This window comes from Grus americana, chromosome 1 (genome assembly GCF_028858705.1).
Source record: "Grus americana isolate bGruAme1 chromosome 1, bGruAme1.mat, whole genome shotgun sequence".
Taxonomy (NCBI): Eukaryota; Metazoa; Chordata; class Aves; order Gruiformes; family Gruidae; genus Grus; species Grus americana.
The window spans coordinates 109,271,611-109,290,456 of NC_072852.1; the positions used below are offsets into that span (position 1 = coordinate 109,271,611).

General features: G+C 40.7%; 1 protein-coding gene across 7 annotated transcripts in view; it reads right to left on the reverse strand.

The window, feature by feature from the left end:
• NRIP1 (nuclear receptor interacting protein 1) overlaps positions 1-18,846 on the reverse strand; it is a 101,615-nt gene that overhangs the window by 23,285 nt on the left and 59,484 nt on the right. For 6 of the 7 annotated variants that reach the window (XM_054835153.1, XM_054835106.1, XM_054835123.1 and 3 more), the window contains exon 3: positions 1,072-1,120. The exons of the other annotated variant lie outside the window; for it this stretch is intronic. The gene's annotated coding sequence lies outside the window, so the exon portion shown is untranslated. The remainder of the gene's footprint in view (positions 1-1,071; positions 1,121-18,846) is intronic. 7 annotated transcript variants of the gene reach the window in all.

Sequence of the window (18,846 nt, forward strand, 5' to 3'; positions counted from 1 at the left end):
TAATTACAGTTTTAATCTGTCTACTGATAAAGTATGGAGAGAGAGGGAAATTGTCATAAAACAAAAGACCTAAAAGTCATGAATCTAGCAAAGGAACACATAAAACACCAAAGAAGCTTAAATTATGTATCACATAGTATATAGTCATTATCTAATAGTTATTATCCATTACCACAACTCTATTGACTCAGCTGATCAGGCTAGGCATTATTTCCAGCTTAATCTGCCATGGTAGAGATCTGAGCATGGCTGACAGGTCACAACCCATGTCCTTTGTGTTATATAAAGCCATCTTTCCTTGATGTATCTGGAAGAGTCATTTCCCAGCTCAATATACCATCAATAAGTAACTCCAGCGTTTTCTGCATCAATACATAGTAAGACATTCTCAATGACCTGAAGATGTTTCATTGACTGCCTGTATTCTTACTAAACTGTAGCTTTTTGTTTGTTTCTTCTCTTTTTTAGAGTCTTTATAAGAACCCTGTCATAAAGCTAAAGAAGGTTTACATTCAACTGTTGCTGAATTTCACCAGTGAATGACACCAAAAGAACTTCACTGAGGACTCCGTTAATGTGATTTCATTCGACAGCAGTTCTGGCTCATATGTACCTGCACAATCTTATGAAATGACTCACAAATGCCAAATTAATGCAGAAGTGAATCATACTGGACAGGGAGGTGCAAGCCAAACAGGGCAACAAAGGAAGACCAGAGGAAAAAAAAGAAATAAACCCAAACCCCACTCTTTTCAAAGAGACTTTATGCTCTAAAAGCATACAATTTAAAATCCCTTTGTTGAGAAAAGGACAGAAGTTCTGGTGGGCAGGTGATCATGTCTCCAGCTTCTCAGGAATCTTTTAGCAGATTGTTAGCTTGGCACCCTAGTTAGCAATCTCAGGAGAGAGACATCAAAGACTATCTGGGGATGTGAAATAAAGCAGCCTCTGACTCAGAATTCTTAAGAGAGATAAGGACCAAAGCTAGTGTGAATTAGATAAAGGCCCAGGGTGGGAAAAAAAAAACAGGTTAATAAACTTCTTCCCAAGTTCAGGGGCAGAAACTCATACCTTTCAAGCATCAATGCTGGATCTTTGTGAATCTGCTTTTCACTCCACCCTGCCAAAAATAAATACATTATAATCAGGATGCAGAAACTTATAGTGGAAAACAATTTTATTTGTACTGTAACAGGAAAGTCATTCTGTTAATTCAGTATTAGGTCACGAACAGGAGCTTGTCTCACTTCTTCACAAGGTATCAGCAGACTAAACCAAAGTCTTCCCCTGAAGTTGGCTATACGTGTGGTCAGTTTGTGACAGTATAAGACCTTGACCAGCAACACTGAGCTGAGCAAGCTGGTAAGTGTAACGTGCCAGGAGAGAGTGGACAGGTCTCCTTGCCCTGTTAATACTACCCACTTAGTCAAAAAAAAGTTGTCATCAGGAGATTATCTTTATTCTGACGCTCCCGCTATCCATTTACCCATGATGACTTAACAAAAACACCACCATGCAACACGCCCTTGACACTGCATTGTGCTTTTCTAAAACCTTAGTCGTCTGCTCCCACTATTATCCTTAAGTTACTCTTATTTAGTCTTTTCTCAGCTCCCTACTTCTACAGCCCACACTTCTGTAATGTTACCGGCATCCAACAACCCTTCCACACTGCACGAAACACAGCTGTTAATGTAATCCTTCCCCTCAAGACACTCTGAGCATATAACCCCTTACTTCAAGTTTTCAATTGTTTTTCTCTTGCTCTAGATTAAGTTTAAAATTTCCCATCTGAGTTCCACAGACATTAATAACTCTTTCATTTCTACCCACATAGCCTAACCACTTATTGTGTCCTTCTTCCTTACCCTTCTGTTTCCACAAACACTCGTTTTTACTGTAATACTCAAGCACCTCTCACACAGGAAATTCCATTACATTTCTGCATTGCTCCCCAGGCGAAGATCATCCACACTCTGGAGGCTATTTCTTCCTCTCCTCCAACAGCAAATCACCATAGCAAAAATTAATCCGAATCCACCAAAATACCTCCTGCAAAACCATGGATCAAAATACAAATGATATATGTTGCTTGCCTGTCCTCACAGGTTCATACCATACTGTTTGTTCCCTTTCCGTCATCATCATCTATATGAAGTTTAAAATAAATATATTGGCACCTGTGAGATGCTGAGTACATACATAATATGAGTTCAGCTGGAAAACAATTAAATGAAGCCCTAGAGTAACACTGGCCTCCAGAACAAGTATGTTTTCCCTTCCTCTTACAAAAGAAAAAATGCATTTATTGTTTTTGCAGTACAACACCACATGTTGCTGTTTTCACCTGATACCTTTCTTTTACTATGTATGATTGGAGGGGAAGGAAAGAGTGGCGCACACTAAAAGATCAACAGAACACAAAGGTTAATGGTAAGGACAAAAGGGTACAGAAGGGCTAAAATACAATGCATAAGGGTTAAAACATAACATGAAAGGGCTCCCTTTCTCTTGAGCTGCTGCTATTAAAAAAATCTAGTGAAAGCTCTTTGCCTTCCCTGGCTGGTACAGTGACAATACCCCTACCTCGATGCAATCTGTCTGCACTTCAGAGGGCAAAGACAGAAGAAAGACCGGAGAAGGAAAAGAAATACTGTTCCTAGGAAAACTTACTTTCAAAACAACGACGTTTATTTATTTATTTTTAATCATGACAGCAAATGGTGCCAAAGACGACATGAACAAGGAAATTTTTGAGGAGGAAGGTGAAGGCAGAGAAAGTACCTGTCCCAGAGACTGGTTAAATATAAACCCAGAACCCAGAACAAAGGATGCTTTCTGTTTCTCAGCTGCCTTAATGAAATAGCCTTCTGAGCCTAAACAGCAGACTTAATTCTGCAAGTTCTCCACTTTTTTTGAACATAATTTTTCCTCCTACTCCTCAAATCAGAGAGATTTGATTTACTGCGTCTACCTCTGATTTCAGTTTTATTGCAAATAAAACTTAACTCTTCCTACCAAAGGGACTTTGGTATCTCCCTACTAAATCATGTAAACTAGAGCTTGCTTGTAGCACTTCTGAAGGTGAACAGTTTGGCTTACCAAGAATAACCTACTGGGATGCAAATTCCACTTGCCTTCTTTATATTCTGCCAGGTTTATGAAAGTAAGTTTGTCTGTGCTTGACATTTGCTGGGAATTTGCATGGCATAATTACTATTGTAAAACATTTTATATTCCTGTAAATTCAGACTACAGCCCCAAAGTGCTTACAAACTAAGACAAGATACAGGGATAACTAAGCAGAAAGGAAGGGTTGTAGAGAAAAAGTAGGTAGAAGGAAATAAGTGAGGCTATCCAAGCTGCCTGGGACACTGTCTCGCAACCACAAGGTCTTAAGAGTAAGAAAAAGAGGAGCAGAAACAAGATGATGTAGGATACTGCACACTGTAAAAGGGTACAAGCAACCTGCTTCACTAAAATATAAAGCCAGAGGTAAAATTCTAGGTAGCATGGTTCCTAAAACATCAGCTGTATTTCTCCACCACTGCAGGAAGTATTTCCACTGAAGTGCAATAAATAATGCGTGTGGATGGGAAGTCAAAATCTTCTCAGGTTACCTTATTTTTATTGTGATCTTGACCAATGGAACAAGAGGGAGGACTGGAAGATCTAAACTATCTTGACTCTATAATCTGTTGTTGAGAAAGGGGCAGGAGGGAGGGAAGGAGGAAAAAAAAAATAAAAATCAGTAAGTTACTCCCTATCCATCACTATTCAGACCAAAAGCTCTACTTATACTGGGGAGGGTGAGGGTGATTCCAAAACGAAAATTAATAGACTAAACTGTTCTTGTAATTCACTTCTACGTATGAGAAGCAAAGTGTGCGCTGAATGTAAATTATTTTTGTCAGCTGCCTGATAAGACATGAATGACTCTAAAGAACATGGAACAACAACGGCCTCCTTTTTGCTAATACGTCTGAATACAACATATTACTGAAAGTATCTTTCTCGAGTCTTCCATGAATTCTTGTATTCATCTTTTATTACCTTACTTCAAAGCAAATGGATATTTTCCAAGAGGAAGCATGATCCATGTTCCTCACAGATATCCATCACAAGAAAGGTAATAGTATTTTTGACAGTTTTCCTGATGTACATCCAAAACACCCAGACGATTCAATAGGGATACATAAGCAAAATCTTTGCTGTCCTAGGTACTGCCACTAAAACCTCTCGTTAAACATTTCTCTTTGTTCGATTGGCAAATTTGATTATGAGTTTAATTTTTGCATAGTAAAGCTCATCCAGTCATTTTTCATTTCAAATTGGTTTGCACTCCATCACGACTAGCTGAATGCTACAAAAACCTTTGACATAGTGACCTCATAAATCGTGGAGAACAGAAGAAAAGCTCTTAGGAGCAGGTAACTGTTGGTAAGAGACTTTTTCCTCCATTGACAGTGCTCTGGCAGCTGTAACTATGTGCATGAGTCCACACTTGCAAATTACATAAAACATGCATCTGAACTATCCTTCCATGAAATTATTTTCTTTGTTAAAATGATAGTCACAGGTAGAAGAGCTCAGAAGAAGGTGTCTGAAGTTGACTAAGCATCCTATTTTTCTTTGATGCAACATACAACCCTCATATAAAAACTCCATAATTAAAAAAAAACCTTTATGTACTCCACCACCAAGCAGCAGACAGTAGGCAACATTCCTAAATATAGAAGGGATTTTCATAGACTATCCATCCACTACATGAATCTGGAAAAGAAAATCCCAAACTATTTCGGACTTGAATGAACTACAGAATTCAATTCCGTATTACTTATACATAATGTGAGGTCATAAAAAAACCCACCCACAAACAAACTAATGACAAGTAAGAGGCATTTCAGTTACCAAAGACCTATTTCAATCTGACATCTAAATATCTGATGTTAGATGGCTGCTGCTCTTTACAGACTGATCATAGTAATTTCACTCCTCCGTCGTTCACCAGGTCCTCTCATCATGTGCACTGTGCGGGTCTAAACCACGCTGGAGGCTACTGGGCAGTGTCAAAATTGCAAGAAAAAAAGTTACTCCGTCTTTGAACAAAGCAGCACACTTTACAAACATCAATGAACATATCACAGCAGTCCTTTGGAGTATCCCCACTTTACACATGAGGAACAGCGAGCACTGGGGAACACGAAGCAACTTGCCCACAGTCACATGAAGTCCATATCCATAGCAAAGGAAGGCTGATTTTCTAAATCACAGTTTGGCCCTTTAATTACAAGATATTCAGTCTCTGCAGTCTGTGGGTGGTTTGTGGGGTTGGTTTTTCCTCCCACTGATGAAACAAAACAAAAATTGAGTACAGTAAACTTGAGGACACAATGAGGATGACTAAATGAATAGGACTTGCACACCACAGTAAATCCATTTATCTTCCAAAATAAGAAAAATTACCAGCGCTGCCATCACACTTAGGGGGAGATGTGCGTCAGTACAGTCAATATAGGTTTTCCACTCTACCTGCTGAAACAACGTTCTCTCCAAGAAAAAAAACCTGTGTCAGTACTGAACTGAAAAGATCAATAATGGCATTAGGATCAAAAACATAATTCCACCAACTTTTCCTATTTCTCAGAGATCTGACATGCTGAAACAGTCCAAACGAGCTGGGCAAGCACTATTTAGTTGATTGGAACTGGAAGGACTGCTGCATAGCAGCAGCAGATAGAGTTTTACAGCAGTGGCTCTTCTGATCCACTGCCTATTTTCAATCTCTTTCCTAACCAAGAACAATAAAGTCCTTTTTATCCTGGAGCAACGATCTTTCACAGTGAAGTATGTATCAACGTGTAAACACAAATCTAACCACTTCCTTCCCAAACAGGTCCATTTTTATTTCCTTGTTTTAGAAAGCTGCCAAAACCTGCTTGTTACCAGTCTAATTCAGCTGCAATACGTTTGCAGCATTGGATTGCTTGGATGGACTAGCAAAGAGGGTGTGCGTTCATCCACACATACACCAGCGTATAAGCAAAACTCCAGCAGTCCATGCTAGAAGCAGAGCTGTGAAGCAAAGGTGGTTGAAGCTGCAGTAGCAAGTGAATCAAGACAGGCCGCTTTTTTTGCGTGTGCTGAACTGCTCCGTGGTGCCCAGGCTCTGGAACCCTGATTTACACCAAGCCTCACTGAGCATCCTCTGTAAGTCGCACCAGTAACTAGAACTAAGCCTGCAGAAGCGAATTTGCCTCCCATTTAAACAGAGCCCAAAAGCATAGGAAGAATATTAATCCCTTAATAATCAATGTTAGCATTTTTCATTATGAGTTCTCACAAACTCAAATTCCAGCTTAAGAAGTTTCCAAATTGACCAAACTCACTAAACTTATTCCTATACTTACTCATTTGTAGGACTTGCAGATACCTGCCACACGTACTCTTTGCCAAAGCAAGAGAAAATAGATCAAGTGGCTGCCATTGGCTTTACAAAATATGTACGTTTGGGAGGAAGGGAAGTATCCCAAACCTTCTAACTGCTTAATAGTCAGTGCCACCTATGGTTGATGTTGCAGAAGCAAAGATCCAAAGAAAAATGCTGTTTGGAACTTTTAACAAGCCCCAGGTTTTTCAGATGGCTTCAGGAGAATAGATTAGACAAGGAAGATTAATATTCTTGTCTACTCTAGATCATTTACCATGATTGCAATAGGCAATTGTGCTAGTGCCAAAACCAGGTCCCAATTCTTTCTATGATTTTACAACGAGAACATCTTAAAAGCACATAAAAACCTGTAAGTGCAGCTTTCCACTTTCTTATCTTACCACGTTCACCCCCTCAAGTAAGACGGATCACGTTTTTATTAACAGCTCCATTTCAATCATTCAATCCGATTCTGCTGCTGCAGATGCTTTGTCCAGCAGTCAGGAAAAAGATGCCAGAGCTTCTTTCATCAGGCCTTGTAAAATCCTCCCCCATCACCCCAATGGAGTATCAGCAACATTTTTAATTTTCAGGGAAAGTTAACCAACACAATAGACAAAATAATTCCCTCCAGAGGTTTTGCAGCAGTCTCAGTTCAGTACACAAGGCCATTAATTACACAACTGCCTTGAGCATTAGCAAGAATCTGGTAGCTACAGCACTGGTTGAGTTAAGGCTGCCTTCAGTATCTGCACAGAAAATCTATTTACTTAGAGAAGTTATGCAACACCTCAACTTCCTCTTTACTATGGTAAAGCATGATAACAGATGGACAGGGGGTGGAGATGTGGAACATTTCACAATCTCAAGCAGGGCACCTTTCAAAAACATACCTAAACTGGAATTCGTCTCTAAAATCTGCCCAAATTGGTGATATGCTCAAGCGCCAGCTATTACTTAAAACTTGATTAAATATTTCCAGTGGAGAGGCGGTGGTGTTACACAGTTAACCAATGCTGGAATCAACTGCATGACTCCAATGTAAAGTAAGAAGGGTTTCGCATGTCTGATTAATTTTATTTGGCTGGTTTTATGTTTGGTGCCCCTTGCTTCCCCCCCCTCCCCCAAATATATCAGTGCACTCCAGGCCAAGTTGTATTCCAGATTTCTCATCAAGATTTTAGTGTTATCAGGCATGCTCATTCAGTAAAGCTGGCAGTAAGTTTAAATTCTGCAAACATCCTTCTACTTTCCATTTAAAAAAAAGAAAACCAGGAAAATCACATGCCACCTAAGCTGACATATTCCATGGCACTAGGAAAACTGAGATATCAAAACCACACACTCATCAGTGGTCTTTTAACTGTGATTTAAAGAATCTGCCTCATATCTCTATTGATATGCTAATAATTGACAAAACCAAACCACAACAAAACTCGTACAACTCCCAGAACTGGCTCTACTTAAAAGAGGAATTTTAAGAAGTCTCAGAGCAGTTACAGCAATCTTGACTAGTAAAACGTTTTCAAGGACTTGGATTTAATCACGTCATTTTCTTTTCCTCTAATCATTTATTTAAAGTCATAGGTTGAATTATTTATGAATAAAAGTTAATTGCATTGAAATGCAGTATTGCCCTGTGTTTATCTAACACCTTGAGAACTCAAACACCTGCCACTAACTGGTTAAAATCTACAAAAAGTCAATACAGAATTTAAGATAAGTTTTAACCATTTCTGCAGTCTTACTGCAATTAACTTTCAAAATCTTATTAAGCATGGCCAAGCGCCTTGATCTTGCGATCTGCTGTGTAAATTGTGCAACTGTTTTTACCGACTTTTGTTATCATTACAACATGTGTTTATATTTCAAAAAAAAAAATCCAGGGGGAAGAATAGCTTGCTCACAAAATATTTGCTTTGAATAAGTAAGTTTTGACTAATTAGTTGTAATCAAAGTCATCATTATTTGAGTACAAACAATCACATCACAGAGCCTCCCTATCAAGGGTTCTTCAAAATTTTCTTAGCTGTCAAAGGATCTCGAAGATCAACGACTTGCATGCGTAAGGCTGCATTCACACTCTTTGCAAGGTGTAAAATGTAAGCTCAAGGGTACGCTCATATAAATATACTGCACATCTATAAAGTGTTAATCTTAAGTCGGCAAGGCCATATGACAGAAGTAACTATTATAGTGCCTGACTGCTCCTCAGCATACAGCGTTTTCCAAGTCCCTCATTTCCTTAAAGCAACTCATTTACTTGTCACCTGCCAGGACAAAGAGTAGAGAGGATTTCACAGATACCTCTGTGGCTTGTGCATGGTGATAACACACCAGGAAAGATGGATTTTCATTTTCTCATCAAGTTATTAGATTAGGTTTACATGCAGATTTAAATGCCCAGAAGGAGTCTGCCACCTGTCCTAAACTTAATTAGTCGAGAATGTCTGCATGACAAGAGCAGATACTTCAGATGTTTTGGAGTGACCACAAGCAAACATCCAAATAATCACCAACACAACTTCAGTGATGCCAAGAACGAAGCACTAAGCACAGCTCCCTGTTAAACAGCCTGAATTTTATTAATGGACTGCTTCATACTTCCCATCAAACACACAACTGACATCAGCTAGGTGTCTATAAAACCAGAGAATCAACTGTGTAAAGTCTGCAGCTGAGTTAAGGAAATGAAAAGCACTAGCTTTCTCATGAAAATATGGGTGCATGTTTACATATTGGGGGGAGGGAAGGGACGGAGAGCTGAATGCTCAAATCCTGTAAAGACTTTTCCTCAGCTTTGTTCTTCTTCTGTTTATCACAGCAGCACATCTAAGATTTTCATATTTTTACCCCTTCCCTCACATACCTCCCCCCCTCCCATAGGACCGGTGCAGCAGATTAAAAACTAGGAAAAAACCCCACATTTTCATTTAAAGAGGCAAACACATTCATGTTCAAGTATATTTCACATTTAAAAGCTACACCAAAACCCCTTAAAATGTTAATTAGAATTTTATCTCTGTAGATACGCAGCAACTACTGACACAGATGTGAGTAGCTGAATATAATACAGAGAATTTGGCTATCTATCTCCTTACATTGCCATTGGCACATACAATAAATTTGTCTCATTAGCAGGGGCTACTTAGTTCGTTGTAGTAAACAAAGCTGCCGATAACGACAGCCTCGCATACTTTTCATTCATTCACATATTTTTCTTTAGTTAGACTTCTAGCATGTGGCATAGAAGAGCTGAATGTTAAACATTCCTGGAGTGTCACAATATGTAATACAATAAAACAGATTACAACCATACCTTTCTTTCACAGCAGTGGTGCCAAGCACAGGTACACTGTAGCAATCAATTTGTTCTGCAGACAGTAAGGCTTTCATAGAATACTAATGCAAAATCTCTTTTCTTTCTCCTTTGACTTGACTCCCCAATGCCCGGGTCCCGACCAATACAAGGAGGAGGGCGGAATGTCTTCTGCTGAGATAACCACAACTACTAATCAAGTATACGTGTACAAGGGCACAGGATTAAACCTCCACCAGGCTTGACTCGGGCACCGAGAGCAGCTAAACACATGCACAGCAAGGTCAGAATTAACCACATACACACACGCACGCACGCGCATCTACTTGAGTGAACTAATTTATCACACTTTACCACTGACGGCTTTTTACCTCGGGGGAGTAAAATTACATCCTGGTGAACTGACGAGGTTCAGACACAACAGCTTCCAACAACAAATCAGATCTCTCAGAAACGGGAACCGTGCTCCTAGGTGAACGCTCCTCTCCCAGTTTAACAGGCTGTTTCAGAAACTCGCTGCATGCCGTGCGCGTCTGTACGTGTGTGCATGTGTGCTTGCACACATGTGTGCGTGTGCTTGCATGTGCGCACACGCACGTGTGCGTGACGCACCATTAGGCACTGGCTGAAACAGAACGATAGCGCTGAAGTTCAAAAACAGGCAATAACTCCCTTCGAGAGAGTTTTCTTTTTGATTGTATTTATCTTTACCCTTAACATAATCAATCTATCAAGTCTAATTACTCCAGAAGAAAGCATTTTGTTATTGTCTAACATAGCAAATGTCAAACAAGCTGTTCATTTACCTTGAAGTTTATTAGCATAGAAATGCAACATGAAGATGCTCTCAAAACATTGTCACTTGTATTCACAACACTTTCGAAAACCCACTTAGCAGGTTTTTATTGCCTGGCATAGCTGGATACTGTATTAGTTCTTAAAATAGGCAAGGCATTATCTTAACTATATCGCCCTTGAGCTAATATAAGACTTTTTCTTTAAACATTTGATTTATATTTAACTTTTCTCTTTGGTTCTTTTTATTCAAACACTTCTCCCACCTTCCAGTCAGCTGTACATATGCAGCTACATGTGTTTTCATAAAGGTTCATACACGTGCATTTCAAGTAGGGGTGAAAAGTGAAACGCTGAAATTTAAAAGCAGGGATTTTTCCCACCTCCCTCCTCAAGTTCTGCCCTGTCATGCATCCTTCCTGGCATTTTCCCTACAGTACATGTACATTTTACCAAAACCATCGAGATGAACCCTACAAATCATCATCGGCGGGGTTTTAACACCACTGCTTTTGCGTGTGATCTGTATTGATAAGAAAACACCGTACAAATATTCCCCAAAATAAGCCCGAAAATAACGCCTGGCACTTTACCTAGAGTAAATTAGCAAAATATTTTGACATAGCGGTGGCTTTGCAGAGATACCAGGAAAAAGCAGCATTAATCAATACTGATGAGTTTGTCCTTGACATACTGACCGTGTCATCGGGCTATTGTCATGTGATATCATGTCATTTCCCCACCTGGCTCATGACCTTGTCCTTTAAATGACCCAAAGCTTCCCTCAAGTAGCAGGAGGCCCCTCCCCGCTGTCTCAGCAAGGTCGAACGGGTCAGCGTGTCCTCATCTATAATCCAGCACCATTTGTCAGCAGGGAGGCTGGAGGAGGCAGGCTTGCTACAAGGGGAGAATGCCCAATTAGGCAGCTGTCACACAAAGCATAGGCTGCAAAATTATCCCCTGTCAAAAGAAAGAGCAGCTGCGGGTGCCAATTACAGCAACCTTTCAACCCTTTAGGTACTGGAAACTACACAGAAGTAAATGAAGTACAATTAGTGATAACAAATCGATGAATTAGGACAGTAAATTAGAAATTACTAGCAGGTGAGCTTAGGTCTCCCATAATATTAAGGGCACGGCACACCCCAGGCAAGGGCAGGAACGTACAGATTTCACAGAGCACATCAGTTTTGTCCTATCCATCTTTCTTGCGTGGAGCCCGTTTTCCTCCATCGTTTTCTTCCCACAAGCCTCGTCCGAGCCAGATAGCGCAGGGAAAGGGAAAAAAGCAACCCAAAGAGGAAAGAAGTTGTAGCGCCTGAATCTTCCCTCTTTATCCTGGCAAATGCAGTTTCCTCCTTTCTCACAAGAATGTCCTCAGAGCCGGCACAATCTCTCTCTAGTAAGCACACTCCACGCTCGACATTTGACATGTGCTGCCCCTCATGTTGCAGCTGAACAAGATTTACCCCAGGAAAAAAAACAAACAAAAAACAAAGCAAAAACCAAAACAAGTGATAAACTCTCAGTAAATTTTATGTCATTTACACTTGAAACACTTAAATCTGAGTTAAGTGCTAGACTTTTGACTACAGGGCGAAGACTTATTTCGCCACATTTCAGTTCTCTGATGCATCACGCAGCGGCAGCTCTGAGCATACATATACAGCTGTAAGTTTGCCAGCAAAGTTTCTACTTGATGCTTTTTTTTGCCTTGTTTTCCCTTTGGTGAACAATTTCTAAGTATTTCCACACACATACGCTATTTTCTTCAGCAGCCAGCCCGGAAAGTTCCTGAGTGCTGGTACCAAAAGGCAGGTCCTACAGACCGCAGTTAATGGGCGTGGCGGGCGCTCGGGTCCACCCCTCCAGCAGGGGGCGCCGAGCCCCAGGGGTGAGCACCGCCTGCGGGCGCCTCGGGCTCAGCACCACCAAGGCAACCACAGAGAGGTGGGCATCTGACTAGTCCCAGGCATTCACGGAACAACTCCTCTAGAAAACAGAACAAAAATTAAATAAAGCAGGGGGATGGACAAGATGGAAAGCAGTGATAAATAACATACAACCACCCCAAACCACGGTTAAGACAGCTGTACCAATGTCTTTATATTTAGGCGCTTTGAGTCAAAGAAACAAACAAATCTGAGGAACAAAATTCAAATTCCAAGATGCCTCCTCTAGTTAGTCTTTCCAGCCAGCTCACAGTAATTTCAAACTAAGTGAAGTTGCCATTCATCTTGTCAATTCTCTCCTTTCATTCCCCATTCGCTGATCTCAAATCCACTTTCTTCATATTCTTATGTCTTGCAATCACATTGAGTACTGAGGAGATTTTTCCCAGCAACAGTTCTGAAATAATACCTGTATACTTGCACTAGTATTCATACATGTACTCTCACACACACACGCATATTTATGCTACTACATTCACCAAAATATGAAATGTGGTTGAAATTAAGTCACTGATCTCCAATAAGCAATTTCCTATGGCTATCTCGTGATCTCTAGCTAGCACGGAACATTTCACTGTTTAAAAAAAAATCATAATCTTGCTTTCATAAGTCTGATAAGAGAAAGCGTAATAGAACCCTAACTATAAATAGATGCAAAATGTTCATTTAACAACAGTTGCCGTAATGCTTATCAAGTTTGACATTTTCTTCTGAGTAGCATATGGAAACCGTAGAGTACTGAAAGAGTTAATGTGTTTAGAATTCAGTTTCCATCATACTTGGGTGACTATCTCTTTAAATAATTTAAATCCTCTCCATCAACTACAAAGCTGTTTTGAAGCCATTTAGCTTTGTTCTTTACATGTGTTCTAATTAAGAAATGACCTTGTCATCACACACACCAGAAATCCTGGATTATTTCCTGCAGCAAAAATCTACGAAGCCAAAAAAAAAAAAAAAAGACGACAAAAAGAAAAAAAATAATATATACACTTCTTCCTTTAGTGAGGAACTGAGGAAGTTGTTGGTTGGCTGAATGCTGAAGCAGTTTCACCGCATAATTTTTTTTGTGTGTGTTGTTGAATGTCACAGGGCGGGTTAGTGTGACCTTGAGCTGCATCAGCAGCACAGCAAGGGTCGAGATGCCTGCAGGCGCCCTTGTACTGGATTTGCAAGACAAAAACCTTCAAACTGGCTGAAGGACATCTTAAATCTCTTCAAAGGTTTTCCGAACTAATCTGGGCTGCTCTTAGCCGGATCTGTGCCAGTGTGAGAGGCAAAATTAAAAACAAGGTCTTTGACAGGATGTTGTCTCCTCTTAACCCTTCTCACGCGGGAGGCTGTGCACCACAGGCTGCTGAAGGGACACTTCAGTAAGCCACAGAGAGGAGCACGGTTCAACCAGCAGCATTCTTTCATAACGAAATTACGTAAGCAACCATTTACTAGGAACGGTGCTGTTATTAATACCGAACGTTCAGCCGGCTCTCCACACAGCCATCCCCATCCCTCTCCTCCCCCCCAACTTAAAACTGTCATTTTCCCAACTGGCATTACGCGCTGTGTCAGAGTGCTACGGTGACATCGCCTGCCTCTCCGCAGGCTCCCTCCTCAGACTGCAGGCGGGAGAGAGGGGGGCTCCGCGCCTCACAGCCCCAGCCCCTCTGCAAACGTTGTAGGCGAAGATTATTTTTCCGAGTGAAAAGTGGTAGGACCTATCATGATATGTTGTGCGTTTAGGTGAGGCAGATAGGAGGAGGAGGAGGGGGGCCAGGAACATGCAGAGGGTCACTTTGGCAGGCATCAGACATGTTTTATAAGAAGAAATTAAGAAGTGTCCACTCCTCATCTAAACCTCTTATTTCCTTCTCAGTCATCACGAGCCAAGAAGGAAGTAGAGGAGAGGGTATTAATATGTCACAGGCCTAGCGAGAGTTTGAGAGCATGACTGGACACGCTGGGGAAACAAAAATAAATAAATTAAATCACCCAGCCTGCCTGCTCTCGACTGCTCATCACCTGACAAGTGACACAGAAGCTTTCTAAAAACTTGAGCAAGCGCGCAGAGATAGCCTCTAGGAAAGGCCCTAGGAACAGATGGTTACCCTATGAAACCACAAGTTTACCCAATGGATTTGGCAGCGCTATTCTAATGCAACTATGAACACATCCAAGAGATGGACGCTTTCTTCAGAAAAATATCTTCACACAGAACCTCCAATTCCAACTTCAGCAACAAAGAGTTTGCCAACTAGGAGTAGCCTTTGGTACGCTTAGTCAGAAAGTAACATGGATTCCCACATCTGAAAGCAGAGAAAAACCATCACTACCTTCTCCTCATCTGTTTTAGCGGTGGTGGTAATGGTCAGATTAAACTACCAAATTTCTGCAGGAAAAAGTAAATACTAATGGGTTAAAATAACTTCAGCTTTATCGAGGGGAGCCAGTATCGCACTTCAGAACAGTCTTGCTATTTCTAGGATATCACCCACGGAAGTTCCTTGAGGAGAAGAGGAAGCAGGAGGCACTCATACCAGCAGAGGGTGTTGTGATTCTTCTCTAGTTGAGCACCGAGGGCTTCATTTAATCTGGTTTTGTACAGTCATTTTTTAAGTACTATAGTCTATTAGACAGGAACAAAACACATTTAAGTTTCCTGAAGAAGGACACAGCTTTGGCAGTTATGTCACAACTGTGATAACACCACCTTCCACTTCCCGCTAAAATAGGTTCACTCTGTCACTGCTGAGAACCGTGGCTCTTCTCACAAAATACCCTGCTTGGTAGAAGGCTTTAACAATTTTAAGGGTTAGTTTTCAGTAACACCAGTGACGGTGCCTTCTCTATCAGCAGAGGAGGAACTAGCACCATACGGAGGCTTTTCCACAGACCTACCAAGGTTTCCAAGGCATTTGTTATGCTTGTACAGAGGGCCACGGCGTTCCCACAGTGCCTGGATGTCAGAACAACCCCTGGGATTTACTCGGAGCAGTCTCAAGGTTTGCTCTGCCCTACGGACCTGGCCCGCCTCTGTTCCGCAGGTGTAGGGGAGCGGGGGGCTAGAGATGGCACACAACCACACCTGTCTTCACCACCACCTAGAGGCCTCTGGCAAATAGCGACTGAGCAGATCCACGCATGTGGTTCATTGATCTTTCTGCATAAATGTGTCCTTTCTGTGGCCTGTGAATGACAGTGTCCCTTACAGGCAGCCAACTGTGGTTTAAAAAGAAAAAAAGTTTGGTCACTTAGCCTATTACACAATTATTGCAGTACTAGGTCCTATACCGCATTTCCTAGAAAACTTTCCAGTTTACCCCAGAGTTACCAGGAAAAGGGATTAGGAGAGACCAGTTTAAGTAGTTCACATGTTACATGTTAGCCTAGCAAAAAATACTAAGAAGTATTTTCACGGTATGTGCAGCTGACCACGTAACATCCGCGGCTTCTTAAGGTTCTCCAACATCTAACAAGACAAAAATACATTATGGGTTTTCCAAACATCGAGTGTTGTGAAAACCCCCAAAACAAAAACAAAGAACTCGTGTTGCAATGTTCCAGCTGAGCAGGGTGATTTAAAGACGCAACGAAAGCTTTCAAGCCAGGTAGTTGTTGCTGCCAAGTATGCGACACATTGTGTGGCCCTGCCAAAAGTAGAAGCCAAAACCCAAAAATACAAATTAGCAGCTTTGTTCCAGGGCCACAACAGTCCAGCAAAAACTTTCCAAATCAGGCTGTCCTAAGAACGTCAGAAGCAGCGAGTGTGGTTACACAGCACCTAGCCACAACTCAAAAGCTACAGCGGCAATCTGTGCCCATACACCCAAAACACAGCCATTGTGACACCGTAACATCTGTGAAGTCGGACAGTCATTCATTTCTAACCATCTGATAACAATGGTCTTTGCGCCTACAATTTCTGAAGGATGGCAAGTGCAGAGAGGCAGGTTGCTCTCTACCCGCTTGGCCCTCTACATAAGTGTGCTTGCACGAGCATGTGCAAGCCCTATAGTGGACAGGACGAGCATTTTAGAACTCATCCAAGCACAGGTTGTCCGCGCAACCTTAATTCTGCCATTTTCTAACTGCTGATTTTGACTACGTGATATTAATGTTCTTTAAGCATAAGGCAGTTAGTTATTTTGTACACAGTGTACCTCTGCGCAGCAAAAAATAAAGGGATAAAGATGGCAGAATTTAATATAAGGTATTCTCTTCCCACCTGGACCTCATTATTTAAACGAAACCGTATTTGCTAAAGCAAAGATACTATTGACAAAAACGTTCTCTTGGGAGCAAATGCAGATACTCCCATCGGTACCAGTATTAACAAGGAACAGTTGAAAAATTGTCCCAAGACCATGTCACCCAATGTTGCTGACGTAACTTCCCAGTGGCACCCAAAGCAGCCCTTGGTCTAGCACAGCATGTGAGAATTTTCTAGAGACAAGAGCTGTAAATTCTGATTCTCATTATTATACATTCTGTTACACTGTTTATGAGATAGCTATAGTGCAAAGCAAGGACAATTATTTTTTAAGTGCAAATTAGGTAAAGGGGGCTACTTATTTCATATAACTTGGCTAAATTGAAAATTTGATAAATTGTTCTCCATGGTACTAATATATTGATATATTAGTAGTACTAATATAGTAAAAATAAGTATGCTGTCATGAAATGTATCACCAGACAGAAACTAAGTACTGAAATAACAGATAAAACATTAGCACAGATAAATCTTAGAATGGTTATAAAGTAAAAGAAAAACATAGTTGAAAAATGAAGATGAATACTATTATGAAGTGTTGGGTATGTCTACTTAACTGTCTGTATGAATTCTACCCATCTTAACTAAAGTCACGGAAATTAGATGTACAGAAGCAAAGGTAGAGAAGCCTTATTAGCGCATTAGTTTCAAGTACACTTAATATAGCTAGCATTCTTGTACTGGTATGCAATATACTAGTTATACTAGTACATAAGAAATTAATAACTACTCCTTAAGAGTAACAGTTAAGGGCAAGAAGTACTGAATAATGTAGATTAAAGTGATCAAATACAGTGATTCTTTCCATATCCACGGGGGGGGAAGAAGCTTCAATAGATTACTAGTGTTTATACAGTTACAAAGGAAATAACCTTATTCTACTGAGATCTCAAGTAATATCTTCTGCACCTTGCTAGTAAAACCAGACTTTTAATTTAGGTTTCCCAACAACTCTCAAATACTCACAGCAACAATCTTCTGCAGATGTTTTGCCAAAAGCAGTAACTTCCAAGCCTGGGGACACCTCTCCACAAGGTACACCTCAGAAAAGTGGGGCTGACTACTTGCACAGATACCACTACTCATTTTGGGGGGTTCATTTCCTGCTTCAGACATCTCAGGTACCCATCTAAGGACATTATCGAAATTTCTCATTACATACACTCATGAATGTGGTTTATTCTAGTATTTAACTTGTATCCTGATCAGGAATTATATGAGCATTCACAGAAGAATAAGGACTGTATCCATGTTTGAGATTAAGTGTGTTTTGCTGAATCAGGGCCCTGAACCTTAATGCAGGTTTTCCTCATTGCTGTGCCAGTTTATTTTATTCAGAACAAAGCCACCAACAACCTTTGAGTACTTCTGCTCAAGGTCATTTTTAGCATTCACAAGCACAGCTTTTTGGCTGTCCGCAGAGCAGAGAATTTTTTTAAAGTGCATTTCAGAGCAAAGTGATGTCTGGAAACATCTCTAAATGGTAAAAAGCATCCTTTAAAGTTGCCTTAATCAGTTGTCTGTTAATAATTCTACTTGGCTACCTTTATTACCACAGGTTCTAATTTAGCCTTCCATCTCTGCAGCCACCCACATCTGGAAGGTATAAACATGATGTAAAAATCAGTTTCAACTCCTGCAATCTCAAAGCCTAAGATATACCTCCCACTCTTATCCTTTGAAGGCATCCAGTATAGAATCAGGTCCTTGAGCTCCTTCCCCTGCTCTGCCAGACTCCACCTTTTCTACATTTGCACTTAAAAGTGGAGTGAGGAGCTACCTACATTTAACAATAATTTGCAATATATAATCTAAACAAACTTGGAAGTTTTTTTGTTTGTTTATTTTATAAAGTTGAAGAAGATTCCCTATTCCCCAGTCCTCTTTTTTCATCACTCCAACCAACGTCCTTAGGCTTCTGTATCACTTTTTCATTCTTATAATTAAGGATGTGGGATTGGGGGGGGAAGTAAGCGCTCATATTACACTTTTGATTGTGCTGTATTACCTATTATTAATATTTTGTCAGCACCTGATTGCTAAAGAAGTATCACAAGCCGGGGGGGCGGGGTAGAGGGAGGGT